Source organism: Rhinolophus sinicus, chromosome 2, assembly GCF_057876585.1.
Source record: "Rhinolophus sinicus isolate RSI-liver-muscle chromosome 2, RSI-T2T, whole genome shotgun sequence".
NCBI lineage: Eukaryota > Metazoa > Chordata > Mammalia > Chiroptera > Rhinolophidae > Rhinolophus > Rhinolophus sinicus.
Genome location: NC_142502.1, coordinates 48,662,423 through 48,680,900, shown reverse-complemented (window position 1 = coordinate 48,680,900; position 18,478 = coordinate 48,662,423). Strand labels below are relative to the sequence as shown.

General features: G+C 37.2%; 1 pseudogene; it reads left to right on the top strand.

Annotated features, from left to right (window-relative positions):
• Window positions 1-15,928: 15,928 nt before the first annotated feature.
• On the top strand, window positions 15,929-16,355 carry LOC109449080 (large ribosomal subunit protein eL31-like; annotated as a pseudogene).
• The last annotated feature ends 2,123 nt before the right edge of the window (window positions 16,356-18,478 follow it).

Below are 18,478 nucleotides of genomic sequence, written 5' to 3'. Positions count from 1 at the left end.
AACAGACTTACTCAGCCCTCTGTCAAAGCATTTTTTTAAAAGTAGCCAAAGATAGCACAGAGCTTTGTAAAACATACACCCAGGATAACTGATATTTCTCCATCTGAGCACAGGATTTCAATTTGTTGTATATATTATATCAGCCCAAAACATAATAAATCATGCTGTAGGTTATTTATTCATTTTGTTGAAAAATATGACCTCTTTCTTTTTTGCAGTGTACACAGTGAAGAAGAAGGCAGATTAATGTTTATATATTGGAAACAAATCAACAGACTTTCTAATAAAATAAACTTTAGCTTTGTTTTAAATTAAAATTCTCTCCACTGTATATATGGACTGTAGCTGTGCTGGATTTTACCAAAAAAATCTCTCATAGTACTTGGACATGTGTATGCCTGTGGATTTGGAAATAAAACAATATGTTATTATATTTATTTATAATCATCTCATTCCGAAAAAGTATTTAAGATGGTATACAGAAATGTAAGACTCACATCCACATACTGATAAGCACATAGACACACACACATATAATGACACCTACTGTGAGACAGACTGGGCACTGTTGAGAATCAATTTTACAACAAAATTCAAGCTTTAGTTTCTGTTTGATAATGTTTGCTTCATTTAATTACAGAAAGCGGCATATAGAAATACTTTTATTATTTAAGTTGTAAATTAAATTGTACTGAAACTCTTTTGCTAGTTAGATTTGAGTGAACACAACTGCATACTTTCATTTCGGAAATATAAGTAACGATATACTACATCATTAGTCATCTTCAAAGCCTAGGAGGTCTTCACACCTTTCTCTCAGTTTCCCCTTGCCAGGACTGAAAAAGGATACTATAAATGTCATGTTGTAAATGGTAAATCACATTTTTATGGACTTGGAAGTTAATTTCGCTTAGAAGCATTTTTATGGACTTTGGAAACTAAAGAATAAAAATAGCTAGATTTGTAAGATCAAAAACTTTCTTTCCAGGGAACAGCATTCGCCATTGGTTTCAGTTTCCTCTTGGTATTTTTTCACTGCTAAGAGGTACAGGCAAAGTCGTTTTATTGTGCTTCACAGATGTTGCATTTTTTTTACAAATTGAAAGTTTGTGGCAACATTCTGTAGGTATGTACATTTAATTCTTTTTTAGACATTATGCTATTACATACTTAACAGACTGCACTGTAGTGTCAACACAACTTTATATGCACTGGGAAACCAAAAAATCGGGACACTAGCTTTGTTGCAAGACGTGCTTTATTACGGCGGTCTGGAATTGAACATGCAATATCTCCAACGTACACCTGTATAAGCTGGAAAGAATATAGAGGGTGTTAAAAGAATGTATACACATTTTAAGAAAGGGAAAAAACTGTATTAAAATTGTAATACTCAATATATACTGACAACAAAAGATGAATACAAGTTATGTGTATACATTTTTTGGCACCCATCCCCCCAGTACTTAATGAAGGCAACTTTTCACCCAGCCTCTCAATGGAAAGAGAAATTATTTTTATTATATATAGGAAACAATAAAACAATATTGGATTTCCCTCCTAACTGGCCACTACCCCTTCTTCCTTGCTGATGAGACAGGGATTTTGCTCAGATGTCCACACTCTTCCTAAGGACATGAGAAAAGCTGGCCCAGGTCCAAGGGGTGAGTTTGGGTCAGTCTATGGTGTTCAGAGTGATGAATGATGAGATTAAGAAAGGGGCATGTGACCTAGGTCTGGTCAATAAGATCCCGTTTCTGTCCCTATTTCTTGTCCCTCAAAGGGATGTGAAACTACAGTGGCCATCTTGCTGGAGAAGCTAGACCACCTTAATGAAAATGGTAGAACAGAAACATGGAACCTGGATCTCTGGTGACACTACCAAAGTACTACCTGAAATTGCCCCACTTCTGAACTTTATCTAATATAAAATAACAAACTACTAATCTTTTAAGCCAGTTGAATTAGGAGTTTGGTTATTTGTACCAGAAAACTAATATTCTCCCTTCTATCTCATGCTGTGATGGAGTAGCAGGAAATTCAAAATGCAGAGAGAATTTCTTGATATTTCACTATATAAGTAGGAGGAAAAGGGAGGAAGATGAATACAGGACCTGAACATGAGTCCTCCATTCATGTATTAACTATCTTTTAACCTCAGTGTTCACTCATTCATTCCATATTATGTTGTAGAGCTTTTAGCTGGGTACTAAGGGTATGGAGATTAACATACAACTCACCTCACCATTAAAGAACTCATAAACCATTGGGTGAGACAGATGTGTCTACCAAAATTTTTACTACTACCTAATTCAATTAGATATAGATATAGATAGAAATATAGATGTATGAGTAGATATATCTGCTGCAGAAGCCCTGTGTAGCAACTAGTTAAACCTGGGACCAAGGGGCAAGTTATTGGGCTGGGTTAAAGGAAATAGACTGTTCAGGTAGGATTCCAGAAGGAAATTTTTTTCAAGTTATAATATATTTTTCTTTCATTTATGCAAACATTTCACACTTATGAAGTCATTTATTTCAGAGCAAATCTAAGTGACTCTTGGAGTTGATCTTGAAGGAAGAATCAGCCTTAGCCAGATGAATGCAGTAGGCAAGGGACCATCCAAAAGGAGAACAGTGTACGCAAGAAAGAAACATGAAAGCACAACTGGGGAACTAAAAGTAACCTGTTATGAGAGGGCAAAATTGCACTTGGAGAAGTGGTAAGTCATGGCCCTGAAGAAATAAACATAGGCCAGACAATAAAGTTCTTTATCCTGAAGAGTCAAGAGCTACTAGGGAATTGCAAGTAACAGAGAGACATTTCTACAGGTTTTTAAAGAAAACCACCCTGGCAGTAGAAGGGGTGATAAATTTAGAAAGGGGAAAAGTTAAGAGACAGAGAGACAAGATCCCAAAGTGATTGCAGGAATGCACCCAAAAATGGTAAGGACCTGAGCAAAGACCGTGGCAATAGGGACAGAAAAAAAAAGGGAACATGAGGATAATATTTTTAAAATTGAATGATGGCTGAGTGGATGAAGGGAAGGGTAAGAGGTAATCTAAACTGACCCCGGAGGATTAGATTGGACTATGGCACTGCGTCCACGATAGTTTCTCCGTGGTTTATTTTGTTTTACAATGAGCAGTAGGCATCCCTTACTGCCTAACTCCTCCACATCCAATACAATTTTTCTAAGGTAGGCTGTGAGAGAAAAGTCAATCTCAGTTATTTGTTACATAACCCAGATGTGTTGGCGAGAGATACTATGCAGCCATTGCTGATTCTCAGCCAGGATAAGGCGAGCAGGAGGAAACAGGGCTCTGCTCACCTAGGTACCTACCTTATGCCAAAAAAGAGCGGCCTTTTGTCATTTTCATTTCCCCTCTATTTGTATAGAATGTCATTGAAGGCTATGAGTAAATTTATTCAGAAGCAACATTCAACATATTCTTCCATTACCCTTTTATTCCATTGTGTTTTATCCAGGTATCATAAAATAAATCAATGTATTTATATCTACCTCTGAGGTTTTCTGTTACCGGAGGATCAAATGGGGTTAGGAGGAGGAGTCCACTGACAGTTGTCTATTCACAGCTACAGGTAACATAGTTTCAGGGATCAACTTAGTTCCTCCTTCTCCCCTGACCCTGGCTGAGAGTCAGCAATGGCTGCACCGTGTCTCTTGCCAACATATCTGGTTATATAACAAATAACTGAGGTTGACTTTTCTCTCACTGCCCACCTTAGAAAAACTGTACTGGGTGTGTGGGAGTTAGGCAGTAAGGGATGCCTACTGCTCATTCTAAAACAAAATAAACCATGGAGAAACTACTGCGGGCGCAGGGCCTACTAAGATGGGCTGACAGCAGGATTCCTACTAACCAAAGGTGAAAAGAATGAACCAGAGCAACACCAGAAGCTGCAGGACGTGTTTCATAGTTGAATGAGCATTTCAACTAGGTCTTAAAACTGAGTGAGGTTCCTAACAGGCAGACACAGGAAGAAGAAACAGTATTCAAAGTCAAAGGAAAGCATGAGCAAAGAAATGGAGAGCAGAAAGAACATGGTAAATGCGTGGTGTAACACATCTCTTCTTTGGCAACTTTCCTCGGGCCTCTGACACCACCCAAATGCCTCCATAGCACCTGCCACTGCTTCTATTGTAGAGTCAAAAGTTATACACAAATTTTTGACTGTGCAGAGGTTAGCACCCCTAACCCCTGCGTTGCTCAAAGGTCAACGATAGTTATTTTCTCAGAGCTGTCTCTCCCAAGCTAGAATGCTAACTACTCCCAAAGATCTGGGACTGTGCTTTTTCATCTGGCATTCACAACACGTGATGCCACATGTGGAGCATAACTGGTATCCAACAACATCCTGTTGAATGAGCAATCCAGTTAGCTGGAACTAGGGTGAATAAGAATCATAAGATGGGAGATGAAATAAGAAGTGGAGCTTGGAGCCAGATCATGAACAAGTCAAATCCCATAATTAAAGAATTTAGACTTTATAGAGAATGTGGACTGGTTTTCATCATGAGAGACTGGCGGTGGGCAGCCAGACGAGAACCTGTTACGATCGGCCAGAGGCCAAGAAAGTCAGGGAATATGAGGGATGGTGTGAGGTACAAAAGACTTGGCAGCTATTTAGAATTCGGAGCTCACCCGGTGCCAGGCATCATGCTAAGCACGTTGTGATGCTATTTCATTAAATGTTCACAACGCTCTGAAGTAGGTACTATTATTCCCAATCTAGAGAGGATGGACCTGAGGCCAATGAGGACCTTTATAAGTTAAGGCAAAGATTCCTTCCCATGCACACCTGACCCTAAAAACAAAGCATTATTTTGAGCAAACAGGTGCACGGAACCCCAAATGGAAGAAAATGCCAACACTGATCATGAAGAAGCACTCAGCGAACAGAACTGGGGGCCGTCCTGCCCCGTCCACAATCTCTCAGGGGAAGCCATAGCATGCTGCCACTGGCACAAACATAAAACTTATCTTTGCAATGAGTTAACCTTATGAAAAATTTTAGACACCAGCTTTAAAATGTGCCAAGGTGAATAGGTGTTATTTTGTTTTGTTATTTTTAGGTGGTACAGAAGCAAACATATTTGAAGACCTTTGCCCTGAGCTAAGTTTCTACATAAAATTTTCTATGCAAGGTATATTTAGAGGTATAGGTATTTGCTCCTTGAAGGCATGGATTTGCTCTTATTAATTTTTATGTTGGATTTAACACAACAATTCACACATAGTTGAAGCTCTGTAATATATTTTAAACCAACCTAAATTTAATCCGTTTGGGAATGATAGAAGGCATGGCTGGCGAGATGATTGGCATCGAGTCAATAGGTTCAGAATCTTACCTTTTGTCTTGTGGGTCATTAATTTTGGAAATATTTACGACAGGAAGTTTTGGGCAGGTGAAGAAAGAAAAAGAGAAAGAGAGAGAAAAAGAGCACAAAAGAGGAAAACAAACCACAGACTTCACTTTGCAGTACACAGTGATATTTTCCTGGAAGTAGCCTCTTCACACAGGTTGCTATCAGGAGAAAAAATACTATACTAACTGAGCAAGAGTTAAGCTTTATTGTCTTGGTCAAGAAACCAAACCCTTGGTTGCTTGACCAAGACAAACATGAAAAAAAAAAGAAAATGAAGATCCTTATTGCCAGGGATGAAAGTGTGAAGCAGTGAAATTCAGAACAGAGAAGGAATGCCTACATCCTTTTTGAAAGAAAACAAACCCCGAAGCCATTAAAAAACAAAGAAAAGGGCCACTATATTATAATAGTTTAGAGCGTGAGTAATTGGAGATTGAATTGGAAGAACCAGGGATACGGAGATAAGGAGATCATGATACAATTTTACAAAGCAGTATTATTATTGCAAAGAAAATAATTAGAAAATACCTTCACCTCTAAAAAGATATTAATTTACTTAGTTTCCATGTTAATGAACTTATTGATGACATTAAATAACATGTGAATGAATCTGTGTCCCCAGCACATACTCGTTACCAAGTGTTCATCATTCTAAATATATTGCCTTTTAATTGTTTCTTTTTATTCATTTGCCCAAATAGTAAGCAAAAGCATTTGTTTCTAAGAACCAAAATCAATTTCCTGATTCTTCCATTCTTTATACAAATCTTTTTTCTAACAATGTATTAAATGCAAGCACTCAATACTAGTATGCCATGGGGAATGTGGTGATAAATGGGACATTCCAGAATGCAGGGAGTTTTAATCTTGTAGGAGAGGTGACATGTATACAAAGAACTATAACTCAAGTAGTAAGTGCCACAAGAGAGATACGAACATGCTTCTAAGAGTTCAGTAAAAGGAGCACCCACTTCCGGCTGAGGAGATCAGGGAAAGCTCCATACATGAGGAATAAGCAGACTCCTGAACCTAAAAATGCTCCTTCATTTGGCTTTTCCAAAGAGATTTTTGCCTAATTGGAAAATGCTTTGCTTTGCCCTCCATGTGCTTGCAGGTTGACTGAGGGAAGGAATCCTGACCTGTCTCTTTCAGGATTAGAATGTTCCTAAGACAAACACAACAGCACAGAGAAAATATACACCAACAGCATGCCTAGGCATGTTTTTCAAATTCATGACAATCAATAGAAACAAATTGGTAGTTGGGTACAATGGCACGTGGTGGGGCGACTCAGCCTTTCTTCCTCTGTGCTTTCCCTCATGCATACAACAGAACTGTTTTCATTCAGCGTAACAACATACCTGAAAAACACACAAATAATATAACAATCAAACAACTCTACACAATTGGTTATAATGATTTCATGCTTGAGTAGTACTGATAACACAATGTTTGGCTTTAACCCTTGGCTCCTGTGTGTTTGCTAGAAGCCCTCCTGGCAAGGGGAGAGGAAGGGAAGGGAAATACTTCATCTCTACCCTCTACCTCCGAATAGCTGCCTGCCTCTGTCCCCTTGAATCCTTCACCTTTCAGCAAAGAGTCAGGTATAACTGTGTTATAATGAGAACGTTACCCATAGGAATCACTGGGGGGGGGGGGGGGGCTCTTCAATTACAAAGGTAATGTATCTAAATTTATGTCATGTATATTTTACCATATTTTTAAAAAATGTATCTAGAAATTCTTCCTTTTAAAAAGGAAAAAAGAAATAATGTTAAAAATGATTCTAAATTTCCCACCATCTGTAAACACAGTCACTTCTCCCACATTCTTTTGAGTTTGGGTTGTATCCTTTCTTCCTTTTTTTTTTTTTTTCAATAAATAATATGTGGTGTTGTTTTCTTTGCTTTTTGAATTTATACAAATGGTATCACATTATTCATGTCATTTGGCAACTTGCTACGTATTTTTTCTCTTAGCATGGTGTGTCTAAGATCTGTCCATGTTTGTTTTGTGTATAGGACCTGGTTTATTCTTTTTAAGCCTTTGTATAATTATGGTTCACTCTATAAGCCCATTTCTTACTGATAGGCAATTAGAATGTGTCCTTTTGTTCACTACTGCAGTGCTGCAAAGATTATTCTCCTCTTTCTCTGTGCAATTGTGCAACAGTGTGAGACATTTGTACCATGTCAATTTAGCTAAGCTGGCACTGTTTCTGAGAATCCCCTCCCTGTATTTTTTCCCAGTTAGCATGTGCCATGAGAGTCATTTTGCCCAAGGTTTGGGAGGCAGATGTGCACAGCAGCCAGGCCTGCAGCTCCTCTGGCTCCTGCAGATCTCTTTTAGCATCTTTGCCTCCTAGGCCACGTGTATGTTGAGCTCTGAGACACCAGCTTCTCCAGCAGGTAACTCCCATCTTCAAAGCTGTACACTTAGAATTAGTTAGAGACCTATACAGGCTGTAGGCCATCTTTGTTTTTTGGTTTTTTCAGCTTGTCTTTGCTCTTCCCACTTCATGTCCATCATTCCTTCTCAACTGCCTGGCCTGCTGACTTCAGGCTCCAGCACCAGACACAGAAGCAACAACTTCACATAAACTGTTTAAATCAACTCCCTGTGATAAAGCCCTTATTCTGTATCAAACATAATGGTCCAGCTTCTCTAGATCCAACTGTGTCTGGTACACAGGAGAGATGTCTTCAGGGTCAGAGAAACGCTAAGCTGTCCTCTTCTCCAATCACCTCACTCCCTCCTGCTTCCCTGGGAGATACAGATGAAGAATAGCTGCCTTATGCCTAGGAAATAAAGTTGTTCACATTAGAGTAAGATTGCCTCCCACCTCCTCTGTTAACCTCCTGTCCTCCCTTTTGAGGGCACTGTCTACTCCTTAGTCAGAAATTAACTGATCAGTGGAGCATAAAAATTCTTCTTGCTTTCTTACAAAACTACACGTACTCTTACCATACAGTCTAGCAATCATGCTCCTTGGAATTTACCCAAAGGTGCTAAACACTTCTATCCACAAAAACCTGCACACAGATGTTTTTAGCATCTTTATTCGTAGTTGCCAAAATCGGAAGATGTCCTTCAATAGGTGAGTGGAGAAATCAACTGTGGTCCATCCAGACAAAGGAATATTATTGAGCACTGAAAAATAATCAACCAAGCCATGAAAAGACATAAAACACATTTAAGAGGAAGCTTAAATGCTATTGCTAAGTGAAAGAAGCCCATCTGAAAAAGCTATATACAGTATGATTCCCACTACATGACATTCTGGAAAAGGCAAAACTTTAGAAACTGTAAAAAGATCAATAGTTGCCTGAGGTTGGGAGTGGGGATGGGATGAAAGTCAGGAGGATTTTTAGGGCAGTGAACTACTCTGTATGATATGATAATGATGAATACATGGCATTACACATTTGTTGAAACCCAGATAATGTACAACACCAAGAGTGAGCCCTAATGTAAACTATGGATAAGGGTGATAATGGTGTGTCAGTGTAGGTTCATCAATTATAACAAATGTACAACTGTGATGGGGATGTTGATAACGGGGGAGTCTCTGCATGTGTGGGTACAGGGGGTGTATTGGAAATCTCTGTACTTTCCCCTCAATTTTGCTGTGTACCTAAAACTACCCTGAACATTTTATCTTAATAAAAACAATATTTTTTTAATTTCTTCTTGCCGAGGGTCCACAAAGAAGGTAACTGCCTTACTTTTGAGTTAAAGGAAATTCATTTTCTTGATATTCAATATGAAATGTGTCATTTGAAAAGAATGAGTAAGTCAACATTGCACTTCACCAGGGGCTTCCCCCTTCAATTTCATCAATATTGAAACAGACAAGGCTTGAGAAGAATATTTTTTTTAATTAGTTTTAAAGCTAAAGGTATAGCTGTGGCAGGCAATAAGCCATGAGTAAAAGTCGAACACGTTTGCTTATGCCAAGGAGAAATGGGACCTAACCAACTCTGTTACATTCTAAGAGTCATCGTAGTAAGGCCGGGCTCCCTTGAATGTCTCTCCCAAAAGGATGCCAATAGCCAGGGCCCGTGAACAGCAACACAGACGATAGTGAAGAGAGAATGATTATGGAAGCTCAATCTCATAAAAGAATTTCCTGCCTCTTCAAGACGCCAGGGATCTGAAAGCTGGTTACTCGAAGAGAACTAAAGCACAACAATATGAAGGACTAAAATACACCACCTATCTCACTCCTTTCAGTTAGATTGCTTCATCCTGCCCATACTAACACTTTCCCCCTCAACATTAGGATTGACAAGGGATGGAGGAGGGGGACAATTCATCCTTCATTGCTTTTGAAAGAGAGAGGGAGAGAAAGAGAGCCTGTGAATAAGCAGAATATTTTTCTCTCATGTAACTATTATCAAACTGGGGTTACAAACTGTTTTGTAACATGTGAAATCGTTAAAAAAAAAAGAAAAGTTCAAGGTAGAACAAGATATTTTGGGCAAATTAAATAGTAGCTAAGTAGTCAGAGTTATTATTGTACCTAGGACTCCACCGGTTCTATTACATGCATCCTAAGGTAGTTCTACACACGTCATGGAAAGGAATATATTTTTATATGTGAGTCTGCTTTTAGAGTGAAAGGGGAGTGCAAGCATGGTCGTGCCTAAGGTCATCTGTTAAATAATCCAATCTAAGTAAGAAAGAGGCTCCGGACAACCCCAAATAATTCTTTGCTTCCCGTTAGGATACCTTCCTCAATGAGTAACTGAAGACCCAACTAAACACTCAGAAAATTTACATGATTACATTTAAAAAGTCCAGAAGAAGATCATTTCCAGAATTGATTAATCCAACTCACCAACATGGTCATGAACTCGGGGCCTTTCCATCTTCCTATCTCATCATCAGGGTGTCAGCGAGGTCTTCTCATAATCACAAGACAGTTACAGAATCACATCCTCAAACACCAATGTCCAGTGGTTTGCATCTCTGGTTAATAGCTAAGAGGCCTCTTTCAGAAACTCCTTCCCATATCCTTGTCAAGAACTAGATCATGGGCCCATCCATAAGCCACTCAGTCGCTAGTAAAAGGAATGAGACTTCTATGACCCACTTAGACCAATCGGGGTTGAGCTGAGTCCCATGAGTGGACACTGGAGCAAAGTCAAGGCTCTGGGTGAGCCACTCACAGCACATGCTCTGCTGCTGCAAAGCCGGTACCTGGCTCTACCTCTACATAAGAATAAAATACTTTCTGTCAGGTTCAAAATGGGCAGCTGCTGTCGTATTTTTTAACTTAATATTTTGCCCATTGAGAAGCCTAATGAATAAAATGTTAGCAGGAATTGACACTATCTGAAACATATTTATGCTGGTAATCAGAGCTCATTCCAAATGAGCAATCTGAAACCTTTTTCCAGGTAACATTTCCCTTGAATATCAGCAAACAGCCAGAGACCACTTAACTTCCTTGTTGGGAAAATAATGTTCCATGAACAAATTCCAAATACAGGGTGTTTATAAGACAGGACCTTGTGTTATTTACCCAGAAGTCTTCTTTCTGTTGGAAAACATAAACCCCCACAACCCAGTATTCTTACATGGTTCTGATACACCTGCCAACCCCAGTGCCCGCTGCAGAGGTGGACATATGGCCCCGGCCTCAGCAGTTAGGGCACTCCAATCCCCTCACCATAACATTAGACCATCAATTAGATACTTAACCTTAAATCAATCAAGCACTCCCACCCCCAAGAAAAGGCCTTCTCTGAGATTAATTAGACGGAAACCAAAAGAATAAGTGTCACCGTTCTTTTTGGGGGGACCCTGGGGGCCACAGGCCAAAATATGGCCAACGACACACAAAAAGAAGCAGAGACTAGTAGCTATGAGAGACAGGGAAAGAGAGAAAAAAAGGAAATAGAGGTGGATTCAACGGGCCTGAAGTTCTGAAGTTCCCAGTGTGACAGATTGCACAATTGGCCCCAATATTCACCCCCCACCCCAACCCACCCTCGTATCCACAATGTTTTCCATTAGACTTTATAGTTCCCCCACTTCCATGGGGAGAGTATATTTTCCCACTCCCTGACTTTGGGCTTGGCCAGGAGACTTACTTTGGCCAATGCGATATTAGCAGATATAACCCAACAAGGGCTGTAATGTGCCTTTGTTGTCACCAGAAGAATCTGCTCAGCTGCAGGCTGAGAAAGCTGAGACCCACGGAGCAGACCCACAGCTCTGTACCTCAGCCTCCCGAGCCTAAATCTGCTGATGCATGAGCAAGCAGAGCTGAGATCAGCAGAGCTGGGCCAGCCAGCCACAGACGTGTGAGCTAAATAAATGCTTGCTGTCACATGTCATTGAGATTTGTGTGATTGTTTATTACACAGAAATGGCTGACCGACACACCAGTTGTGTGAGCCAGTAGGGCACTCCCCTCTTTTGTTCACCAAATATTTGTTAGCTTGTTTTTAATCACCAAAATGGAGGCTTCAAAAGGGCAGGGCTTTTTGCCTGTTTTTTTTTCTTTTTTTTTTTCTGTTACTTCTCTAATACCAATAAAACAGATTGGGACATTGTAAGCACTCATTAAATAGTTGATGAATAAAGCAAGTTTGAGCTGAATTTCTGTCACTTCAAACACAGGCCCTGACTAATACAAGCCACAGGTCAAATGGTTTTGATTTTACAACATATAGTAACATCACAAAAATCACATCAGTAGAATGTAGTCTAGTGGCCTTTCTCCCACATTTGGAGGATTTTCAGTGTTAACAAACCAAATCAAGAGTTGCCACAAAAGTGCAGGTTAGTACTTAATACATTCAATCCTTAATTCTTCCTTGACTGAGAAAATAAGTCAAAAAGCCCAAAACTCAACCAAGTCCAACACTATGGCACTGCATGGCACCTTGCTGTCTTTCTTATCTATATCACCTCTACTGATTATTGAGACCAGAGTGGTTTTATATTATATGACCACCATTTGATTTTTGTTTCTTACTTTTTATTTCACACAGAAAAATTACAAGAATAGTACAAACAACACCTGGATGCCTTTTACCCAGATTTCATTAATTGTTAGCATTTTGTTCCATTTACTTCATCACCTGCTTACTCTATGTACTTTTCCCCTGAATCATTTGAGAGTAAAAATTTGACAGTAATTGCAGACATAATGCCCTTTATCAATAAGTACTTCAGTGTATATTTCCTAGGAATGAGGACTTTCTTTAATATAAAATAACCACGGCACATTTACCAAAATCAACAAATGTAACATCTAATATTGATATCCAACTCACTGTTTATATTCAAATTTTCCAATTGTACCAATAGTGTCAATTACAGTTTTGTGGGTTTTTTGTGTGTGTTTTTCCTGGTCTGAGATCCAATTCAAAAATCACAGAATTCCAATTAATTGTAATGTCTTTTTACTCTTCTCTAATTGGAAACTTTTCGTCAGCCCTTCATTGTTATCATGATTTTGTCATTTTTAAAAATTTGTAATTCAACCTAAATTTATTTAAGAATTTGTTCTTGTTGAGCATTGCATTGAATTATATATTTAAATTCTATAAATCCTCTGTCTCCCCTCTCTCTCTCTCTCTCTCTCTTTCTCATTGTATGATTGAGTACACAGTAGCAAGAAATTCTATTTATCCCAAATTTTTTTAATTGTAGTAAAATACATGTAACATAAAATTTACTGTAAAATTTTAAGTGTATAACTCAGTAGTATTGAATACATTCACATCATTGTACAAGCATCATCACCATCCATCTAGAGAACTCTTTTCATTTTGCAAAACTGAAACTCTGCACCTATTAAACAGTAACTCCCTATTTCTCCCTCTCCCCAACCCCTGCAACTACCATTCAATTTCTGTTTCTGTGAAGGTGACTACTGTAGGTACCTCATAGAAGTGGAATCATCAGGGAGTTTACTTTTTGTGATTAGCTTATTCCATTTAACATTATGTCTTCAAGGTTCATCCATGTTATAGCCTGTGTCAGAATTCCCTTCCGTTCTAAAGCTGAATAATATTCCATTGTATGTATATTTCACCTTTAGTTTATCCATTCATCCCTCCATGGACACTTGGGTTGCTTCCACCTTTTGGCTATTGTGAATAAAGTTGCTATGAACATGGGTATACAAAAATCTGTTGGAGACCCTGTTTTGAATGATTTTGGAAATATACCCAGAAGTGCCATTGCTGGATCATGTAATAATTCTAATTTTAGTTTTCTGAGGACCAGCTATACTATTTTCCACAAAGGCTGCACCATTTTACATTTCCATCAATAGTGCACAAAGTTTCCAATTTCTGTACATCCTTACCAACATGCTATTTTCTGGGTTTCTTTTTCTTTTTGGATAGTAGCCATCCTAATAGATGAGAAATGTTATCTCATTGTGGTTTTGATTTGCATTTCCCTAATGATTAGGAATGTTCAGCAACTTTTCATGTGAGTGTTGGCTAGTTGTATATATTTTTTGAAGAAATGTCTATTGACATCTTTTGCCCATTTTTGAATTGGGTTATTTCTTTTTGCTGTTGAGTTGAAGGAGTTCTTTATATATTCTGGATATTAACTTTTTATCAGATATATAATTTGCAAATATTTTCTCCCATTCTGTGAGAGATTTTCACTCTGTTGATTGTGTCCTTTGATGCACAGAAGTTTTTAATTTTGATGTAGTCAAATTTATTTATTTTTTCTTTTGTTGACTGTGATTTTGGCCAAGAAATCATTGCCAAATCCAAGGTCACAAAGTTTTTCCCATTTTCTTCTAAGAGTTATATAGTTTTAGCTCTTATACTTAGGTCTTTGATCTATTTTGAGTTAATTTTTGTAGATGGTATGAGGTAAGAGCCCAATTTAATTCTCTTGTATGTGTATATCCAGTTTTCCCAGTATCATTTGTTGAAAAGACTATCCTTTCCCCATTGAATGGCCTTGGCACCCTTGTCAAAAATCATCTGACCATATATGAAAGATTTTATTACTGGGAACATAATAGATTCTATTCTACTAGTCCATATGTCTAGCTGTATGCCAATACCACACCATTTTGATTACTGTAGCTTTGTAGTATGTTTCAAAATCAGGAAGCATGAGACATTCAACTTTAGTCTTCTTTTTCATATTGTTTTAGTTGTTCAAGGCCTCTTGAAAATCCATCTGGATTTTAGGATTCTTTATTTATTTATTTATTTATTTATTTATGCAAACAACACCATTGAGATTTTGACAGATTACATTGAATCTATAAATCACGTTAGGTTGTATTGACATTTTTACAATATTAAGTCTTTCAATTTATAAACACAGGGTGTCCTTTCATTTATTTATTTGTGTCTTCTTTAATTTTTTTCAACCTTCTTTAATAGTTTTCAGTGTACAATTCTTTCACGTGCTTGGTTATATTTATTTCTAGGTATTTTGTTCTTTTTTATGTAATTGTAAATGAAACTGTTTTCTTAATTTCCTTTTCAGATTATTCAGTGTTAGTGTATAGAAATGCCACTGATTTTTGTGTTTGGTTTTGTATCCTGCAACTTTGCTGAATTTGTTTATTAGTTCTAATGGTTTGGGGGGAATCCTTAGGGTTTTCTATGTATAAGATTATGTTGTCTGCAAACAAATATAATTTTGCTTCATCCTTTCCAATTTGAATGCTTTTTATTTATTTTTTCCGAATTGCTCTGACTAGGTCTTTCAGTACTATGCTGACTAGAAGTGGCAAGAGTGGGCATCCTTGTCTTGTTCCAGATCTTAGAGGAAAATCTTTCAGTCTTTCACCATTTGAGTATGATGTTAGCTGGGGGCTTTTCATATATGACCTTTATTATGTTGAGGTAGTTTCCTTCTATTTCTAGTTTATTAAGTGTTTTACCATGTTTCATTTTGTCAAATGCTTTTTCTGCGTCTAGTGAGATGATCATAGGCTTTTCTCCCTTTTTCCTGTTAAAAGTAAATGATAACCTGTTCCTTTGCTCTTTGATTAAGAGGATAAAACAAGTTTGTATTACAGCACATATATATATATATATATATATATATATATATATATATATATATCCATCAAAGAAGGTTCAAGTTAATTCTTTCTTTTAGACAATAAATATTTATTGAGAAAATATTCAGTTTGTGGCAATTGACCTTCTTGGCACTGGAGTTTCAAAGTTGAAGAAGACAAATACTTCCTTCAAGAGTGTCACAATCTACTGCATGAGACAGGCCCTTCCCCAAGTAGCCCATGAACTCCCTGCTTTACTCACAGCAGCCTATCAACCACTCCCTCCTATTTGCTTATGGAGTTCCCTTAGACCATGATTCTCTGACTCTCCTCCCTTCTTTGCCTGTCAAAATCACAGACATTTTTTCAGTCCTGGCTCAAATTCTACTTCTTCTGAGAGATAATTTCTGATCAGACTATGCAGAATTAACTACTCCACCTCTAGAATCTCTATTATAACCTCCCTACTCATTACTCTGAAAATTTAAAAGTAAAGAGAGCTTTCCAACTTGGGCCTGGCAGGATGGCTCCCGCAAAGAAGGGTGGCAAGAAGAAGAAGGGCCGTTCTTTCACAAACGAGGTAGTGACCAAGGAATACACCACTACATTCACAAGCGCAACCATGGAGTGGGTTCCAAGAAGCGTGCCCCTCCTATTTGCTCATGGAGTTCCATTAAACCGTGATGCTCTGACTCTCTTCATACTCTGATACTCAGATCCGGAAATTTGTCATGAAGGAAATGAGAATCCCAGATATGTGCATTGACACCAGACTCAACAAAGCTGTCTGGGCCAAAGGAATACGGAATGTCCCATACTTCATCTTGGTGTGGTTGTCTAGAAAGCATACTGAGGACAAAGATTCACCAAGTAAGCTCTATATGTTGGTTACCTATGTACCTGTCACTACTTTCAAAAATCTACAAACAGTTAATGTGAGTAAGAACTGACTGCTGATTGTCAGTTATAAAACTGCAAAAAAAAAAAAAAAAAAAAAGTAAAGAGAAAGCATCGAGCATTTATTCTGCCTCTCCTATACCATAGCTATTCAAGGGAGACAAAGATCAGATAGGAGAAAGTAATATAAAGAAATATTCCAGTTAGTAAACACAGTTGAATAATAGAATGAGAAAAATCACCATTTATTAACCTCCAATGAAGTGATAGCTCTTCTAAGCAACAATCATTGGTAGATCCCAAGACCATTAGGCAAAAGGCTGACCCTGAAACCACCAGTCTCTGGGTCACTGAAATCAGTAGCATCACTGAAATCAGGATAACCAGACATTATGTGCTTCAAGAAATGATGCAAAATCCACCGACTGTGGCACTTTCTATAGGATAAATGACTTCGTTTCACCAACAAAACCATTAAACACACAAAAACAAAATGACAAGGGACAGTTATAAAATAAAAGAGACTTTTGAGCCATAACAACAACATTCAATGTGAGGACCTTATTCGGATGCCAACTCAAACAAACAGTAAAAAAAAAAAAAAAAAAAAAAAAAAAAAGAAGATATCTTTAAGACTGTTAGAGAAGTGTGAATAAGGAGTAGATATTAGATGATCTTAAGGTTTATTGTTAATTTTGTTAGGTATGCTAATAGCATGGTTGTTACTTTTTTTAAGTATTACTTAGAGCTGCATACTGAAGTATTTCCTAGTGAAACAATACAGATGCTGGGATTTGCTTTAAAATACTCCAAAAATAAGTAAATAAACAAAAACAAGGCAGTAGATGAAATGGGAATGGTATAAAGCTAGGATATATACATATATATAACATATATAAAATAATATATGTAATATATTATATTATATATTATATGTATATAAATCATATACCTATTTTTATATATTATATATTATATATAACTTATATATCTATTTATAAATTATATATTATATATAAATTATATATGATATATATAAATTATATATGATATATATGTATATATGTATATTATACATATACATATATATGTATATATGTGTATATATATATATGTGTGTGTGTGTGTGTGTGTGTGTGTATATATATATATATATATATATATATATATATATATATATAAAACTCAGAGGTACCAAAAATGGATACACATGACTTGTATTCATCTTTTGTTATTGGTATATATTGAGTATTACAATTTTAATACAGTTTTTTCCTTTCTCCAAGTGTGTCTACATTTTTTTGACACCTTCTGTGTATATTCATTATACTATCCTATTTTTGTACACTATAGAAATTATTCATAATAAAAAGTAAAACAAACTTAACAAATCAAACAAACAACAGCAAGAAAAACCCTTTGACATGGAAGAGCATTGGAAAATCAAAGGGTGGGCATCTGTTCTGCATTAGAGTCTGGATCTGCTACCACCTGGCCACTCTAGGGCTCTAGGTCTCAGCTTATTTATTCATAAAATGAAGAGTTGGATTTGAACTTCTAAAGTCTCTTCCAATTATAACATATTATGACTCTGTTACTCTGAAATCCCCATCTCTGGTTCCTTCTTAAGAATCCTTTCCCAACTAAGTAACTATAAGCAAGACAGGAGTTTCCTCTAACTCGCCCAAGACTACTTTCTCTGAATAGATGACTTGCATATCTCACTTTCTATTCTCTCATGTATAGAAAGCACCACAACTAATTCCTGTATATCTGAATCATTCAACACGTACTGTACTCCATATATACATCTGTTTCTGTTATATGTGTATATGTGTCAGTACTGTATGTTAGAGACTACAAACTAGGACACTGTAAATCCAGCACATGGGTATTCACTTTAATAATGCTGATGACGTAGCACATTATCAACACGAGCAATGTATGATACTACAGTACGATAGTATAAATAGTGAACTTTCTAAGCAATCTGTTGCCGCTGGCTAACTGTTCACAGACAGAATACAAAAAAACCTGTATTTTCTGGCTTACTCTGCTTCTTTTCCTCCTGTCCAACATTATGACTTGGCATTTGGTGAATCATATTTTCAGGGGTGGGTAAAGAATCTTTCTGTACATTTCATGCAAAGTAGGCTTAATCCACAAGGCTTCTCTT